This window comes from Rousettus aegyptiacus, unplaced genomic scaffold (assembly GCF_014176215.1).
Source record: "Rousettus aegyptiacus isolate mRouAeg1 unplaced genomic scaffold, mRouAeg1.p scaffold_m13_p_13, whole genome shotgun sequence".
Classification (NCBI taxonomy): Eukaryota; Metazoa; Chordata; class Mammalia; order Chiroptera; family Pteropodidae; genus Rousettus; species Rousettus aegyptiacus.
In genome coordinates, this window is record NW_023416288.1 from 30,111,987 (window position 1) to 30,117,986 (window position 6,000).

The window sequence follows — 6,000 nt, forward strand, 5'->3', positions numbered from 1 at the left end:
CTTTATGGCTTCATGTGCTAATTCTTCCTTTTGTTCAAAAATTAAGGTATTCACTAGAATTCTGTGCTTGTATTTTAAATTGCCCCTTTCTTATTAATAGATAACTGATGTCCTTGGTAGTAAGAGTATTCGGGGCTTGTTCAGAGTCAAAAAATATATATTGAGTACCTACTATTTGCCAGACACCGAAGCACTAAATACATAAACTGAATTTGTACTTAATTCTTTTTTACCCCACACAACAGCAATGCAATTATTATATAAATTAATGTTGGTATCTATGAATGTACACGCGGAGGGAATTAACTCATTATACCATTGACTATTCTGTTCTATTAATAGTGTTTCCTTTATGGTAAACTCTTATGAGACCAACAGACACAGACTGGCACAACTGAGGCAAAATGGAAAGAATTAGAAGGGCGTGGCTGGATATGGGGAGCTTCGCCAGAGAGGAGAGACCAGGAGAGCGAGACCTGGAATGGACGGATGTCAAGGCGCTCTAAGGGGTCTCCGCAGCTCTCCAGTCTTATCCGGCGCCACCACTGTCCTTGTGTCAGTTCACTGACGATTCAAGGTGCCCAGTTTGATTTGTTATACAGTCACGTGCTGCTCAATGACAGGGATGTGTTCTGAGAAATGCGTCACTAGGCGATTTCATCACTGTGTGATCATAGAGTGCGCTTACACAGACCTAGATGGCATAGACCGCTATGCACCTAGGATATATTTTATGGCCTGTTGCTCCTGGGCTTCAAGCCTGTACAGCATGTTATTGTACAGAACTACATGAGATTGAATCAAGTGCAAGAGAAATGATACAATCGAGAGACCAAGTAAATACGAGGTGTATGAGGCTGCTGCTGGCGTGAAGTCGGCATACTGTTCTACAGCAAACTACTTTTTTTATAAGTAGAAAGCGTACGCTCTAAAATAGCGATAAAAGTATAGTAAATACATCAACCAGTTACACAATCATTTGTTATCATTATCAAGTACTATGTACTATTCATAATTCTCTGTGCTGTACGTTTATACGACTGCCAGCACAGTAGGTTTATTTACACCAGCGTCACCACAAACAGGTGAGTAACGCGTTGCACTTTGACACTGGGACATCTACGGTGTCATGAGGTGATAGGAATTTTTCAGCTCCATTAAATCTTAGGGGACCAAGGCTGCAGACGCAGCCCTCTTGGACCGAAACGTCATGACTATGATCATCAGGATACGTGTCATGGCAGATAGAGAAACAAATAAGAGAAAGGGTCTTCCAGGGTCCCCTTGAGCAAATCTAATCTGCAGTCCAGAAAGCACATCCGTGATTGTCTGGGGCTAGAGGTCATCAGTGTGAGTTTGCCTGGAAAGGGCCACGAGGAAACCCTTGCAGTGATGGAAACTCTGACGATTAGCTTGAGGCCACACGAATGCCTAAATTTGTTAAAAATCAATTAAACGTACACTTAAAAATAGGTATATTGTATATAAATGACACATTCAAAAAGTTAATTTTAAAAAGATATCCAAAAATATTACAGCTCTTAAAGATATTAAACTATGCCGATGACGAGTTTGAGAATAATGAACCGACTGTGTCCAACAAAGCTCTAGAATGGCAGAAATTGACTTCTGTCATGATAGTGTGAGAAGCTCCAGATAAAACAAAAACCATTTAAACTTGGGGGTAGGGGGTGGCGGGAATGATCCTAAGGGCAAACAGCAAATGACAAAATATCTATTCAAGAAAATCTTTAAAAATTCTGTAAGAAAGCAAGAGTCTGTGGTATTTGAGCCAAGACTATGCTCTCCCCTCCCCATTCCAGATCCCCCTCCACTCCTCGAACCCAGGAACACAGGGCCCCGTCTGTCCCTCACTCACAGTAGGAGAGCTTTCTTCCTGGGAGGATCAGGATGTCGGCATTTCTCATCTTGCCCCTAGTTCCCTGTTCCTGAGGCTAACATCTGGGCAAATGTTGTCGAGAAGCGGGGTCTCCCTTCATCGCCCGGATTCCCTTCATGGCACAGCAGTTCTGCCTGGAGTATGAGAATGCTAAGGACACCGATCACCCTTGCCCAGGCTCGTGAGGCAATGCTTCAGTGCCAGGAGAAGCAAGCCAAGAGGACTCCAGGCTGCTACCCCACCCCCGCCCAGTACTCAGCTTCTAGGGTGGGAATGTTACTCAGAGATAGCGTTTTGCTTGCAGGGAAGGAGGGGGTCAGGCCTTAATAACAATAGCACCTAATCTCTTCTCAAAGAAACTGACTTCAATTGCAACATATTTTGAATAAAATCAAAGGCGTTCTCAAGAATAGTAGAGGTTGCGTGAAAGACAATTGATTGAGTGGAGATTCAAGATACAGTTTCAATTGGAGGCTGGTCAGTTTGCAGGAGAGAACAAAGGACTGAGACAGCAGGAGCAGCTCTCCTCTGGTCAAAGAACCCCAAAGCTGACCTCTCTCAGAGGAGCCCAAGTTTGATTGGGTTACTTTGTAGGGCATTTTATGTCCCAAGGCATTGTTGAAAAAAAAGGTAGAGCAACCATCCAGCAATCAGTAAAGTTTAACAGCTGTGTGCAGTCAGTGAAAAAGAAAAACAGAGCTCTACCAAAACCACTGTCATTCTAGGGTAACTGTGGGCTCACCCGAAACAGAGCCTTCCTGAAAACGACACCAGAGGCTTAACACTGAGGGGGAGGCAGGTAGACGTCACGAAAATAACCCAGCCAATCACAAAACAAGTAAAGTACCCAGAGTTGTTAAAATATAATATCTAAGATGTCCAGTTTACAGCATAAAAAAAAAAAGAGGCATGCAAAGAAACAAGAAAGTATAATCCAAACAGCAGAAAAACCAAAAGCAAGCTGCACAAGCTATGAGAGCAAAGATACATTGCATTCATCAGAAAAAAAGCTAAAAAGAGCGTTCCTTTGTAAGAGCACTCATTGGGTCCCTCATTCCCTTCTCCAGACTGAGCGACTTGTAGAATGAGAAGCAGGTTTGTCTGAGCTCAGTTACCCAAGGAATGCTGCACCCCAACCCAGCATCTCATGGGACGTGAGCTTTTCTCTCCTCAGTGGGATGCAAGCCCTTTCCTTTGCACTTTTCTACCCTTTCAGGGTAAGTAGCATACTTAGAGATTCAGACACAGTTAGAATTGTATTCTCTGGTGGCCTACTGGTTAGGATTCAGCACTTTCAGCACCAGTAGGTGGCCCGGATTGGATTCCCAGTCAGGGAACCGGATTTCTGGTGTGTTGGCCAGGAAGCGTGGAGGAATGGTGCCCATGTTTGGCAGACTTTGGGTACCCCACTGAGGAGATCCTGACCCCTGCGGGATTAACCCATGTGGGTGCCTCACAGGAAAGGGGAAGCCCCAGCTGCTGGTCCCTGCAGGGATCAGACAACAGAGGAACAAGAAAATGAGGATTCATCAGGGCAACAGTAAGGAAAAACTGAACAGCTGGTAGCTAGCTGAAGTCCTGCCCCACTGGGTCGATGGGGAGACTGATCACCTCCTGAGGTCACCCGTGCACTCTACATTTGTTTTGGTGGGTTCAAAACCTCAATAGGAGCAGTTTTATTACTCCCAGGAATCTGCCTGGTAGGGCCGTGTCTGCTGCCCCTGCTAATAAAAAGCTTAAAAGCAAAGTGGAAGCCACAGTACAGCAGTGAGCTGCAACCCACATATACTTTACCCACCACTATCATGAGATCCCCCAGGATGGTTTAGATAGAGAATGTGAGACTCCACTATAAGAATAGAATGTCTAGAGTTTCGAAGGGGGGAATGAGAGAGGAGGCATCCGAAAAATGCAAAGGAAAGGGCTTGCAGAAATGACAGACTCAGCGGATTGTAGATTATAGATCTTTAAATGGCCTCTGGAAACTCTTGCCACACCTCACGATCTATAAATAGGACTGGTGGTCTGGGAATTCCTTACCCCTTGCAGCCCCCCACCTGAAACTCCCCCTCCCATCCTGAGTCAGGACATGGATGTAGACCTTCAGACAAAGGAATTACCCACCTCTTGCATAGACTATGCCAAGGTATATAAGCTGTAAGAAATCTAACCAAGGAGAGCTCGTGCTTTGGGTCTGTTGAATGCAAACATGCTCTGCAGGCAATAAATTCTCCTTCCTCTAGCAAAGCTATCTGAGCATCCAGTTTCCTCTGTTAAGTGTCACTTCCTACAACAGGAAGGCTGGGATTTTTCAAGCATCTTTGAGACCTCTAGTACTTGGGCAGATGACCTTTCCCAGCTATCTCTTAAACATTGGCTAGATTCTCAACTCAGACAGCTTAGATGCCTGGATCGAGGATGATAAGGTCACTTTTAAGCTCAGCTCGCTGAAAAGAACATCATAAAGGAGGAGGATCCTTCTCCTAGATCAGTGGTCCCCAAAATTTTTGGCACCAGGAACCGGGCTCCTATGAGAATCTAATGCCTGATGATCTGAGGTAGAGCTGAGGTGGTGATGCTAGTGCTGGGGAGCAGCTGTGAATACAAGTGGAGCTTCACTGGCTTGCCCACTGCTCACCTCCTGCTGTGCAGCCCAGGTCCTAATAGGCCATGGACAGCTCCTGTAAGAGAGGTGACCACATGCTCCCTCATGACCTCTTTCTTTGGCCATCTAAAGCTTCCAAAAAGTCTATCTTAACCTCACAAATAATGTCTTAGCCTCTCTATCACTTGCCTTGCCTCATTCCTTAAGAATAAGGACTGTGTCTTTTCCCTTTTTCTTTTTCCTTTTTCTTTTCCCAATGCTCAACACAGTACATGGCACACAGTAGACATTTTCATAAAAAAGATTTAATGTAGTAAACAATTAAGTTACTATGGAAAGACTGGAGGATTGGAGAAAGTGGCTCAAATCATGTTGAATTTACAGGAAGACTTTTTTATATCGGGAAAGAGGAGAATTCTAAGGAGAGACATGGTTTGGGAGGGCAGGGGGACCCTGGATAGGAGGCAATAGCAGAAGAATTAGAACAAATGTTGATAGTGTGTTTGGTGAAAAAGTAAAGACTTAATGTAGCTTTTTGGGGCACATGGACCAGCCAGAGAGAAATGCAGAGGCTAAAGTGAGTTTGGGACAGCCTCATTGTTGACCCTCGTCCTGTACGGATTTACCCCATGAGTCAGTTTAGCCAGGTTCCCCAGGACTTCTCCTACAGATGGCTGTGCTAATGACACACCTAAAGTAGGGTATCTGATGATATGTGCAGATCAGACTTTTCTGTTATGACTGCAGTTTGTTCTTCATTTATTTGTAAACATCATCAAAAACTAAATCACCCAGCTGCTGTCTGGGTGCTCTGGAGAGATGACATTAATATTTATTGGCTCCATTGTCCACACCATTGTTTTGCCCATGCAAATGCTCTTCCCTGTTTGTTTTAATTAATGGAATAAAGACGGAGATGAGAATACACATTAAATAAAGAGAAACCAATGATTATATCATTAAACTTTCTAATAGTCTATGTAGGAATAGGCAGTCGGTTTTGAGCAACCTTTTAGCAGATGTATCAGTACACATATATGGAAAAATGCTAGAACTAGTAAACATTGCCCACAATGGAGTTCAATAAATCTATTTGAGAATTGCCCCAACGGTCCATATCACCAAATAATTACTGCGATACTGTCAAATGAGAGCAAAAGGCATATCCAGTGCCATTAGTGGGTAGCATGATCAACAGAAGGAGAATCACTGATATTTATACAATGCCACAGCTAGTGTTGTCCCTTTGGCCAGAACTGCATTAGCTCTCTTAGGCAGACAAATCTTCTAGGGAGAGATGTCAAGCCATTTTCTGGCCCATCCTCTTGAAGCCACCATGTTAAGTGACTAGAACAACTTTACTATTAGGTTTAATGATAATACTAATACCCTAGACACACTGAAAGTGTGAGAAATTACTGAGAAAAAAAATAAAGATGGGAGGTGAATAAGAGCATTTAGATATAAGATACGTTCAAGAGAAAATTTGCTCTGT

The 6,000-nt window shown here is 43.7% G+C and overlaps 1 protein-coding gene across 1 annotated transcript in view; it reads right to left on the minus strand.

Annotated features, from left to right (window-relative positions):
- TMEM196 (transmembrane protein 196) overlaps positions 1-2,063 on the minus strand; it is a 139,395-nt gene extending 137,332 nt beyond the window's left edge. The window contains exon 1 of the mRNA XM_036230394.1: positions 1,880-2,063. The gene's annotated coding sequence lies outside the window, so the exon portion shown is untranslated. The remainder of the gene's footprint in view (positions 1-1,879) is intronic.
- Positions 2,064-6,000: the final 3,937 nt, after the last annotated feature.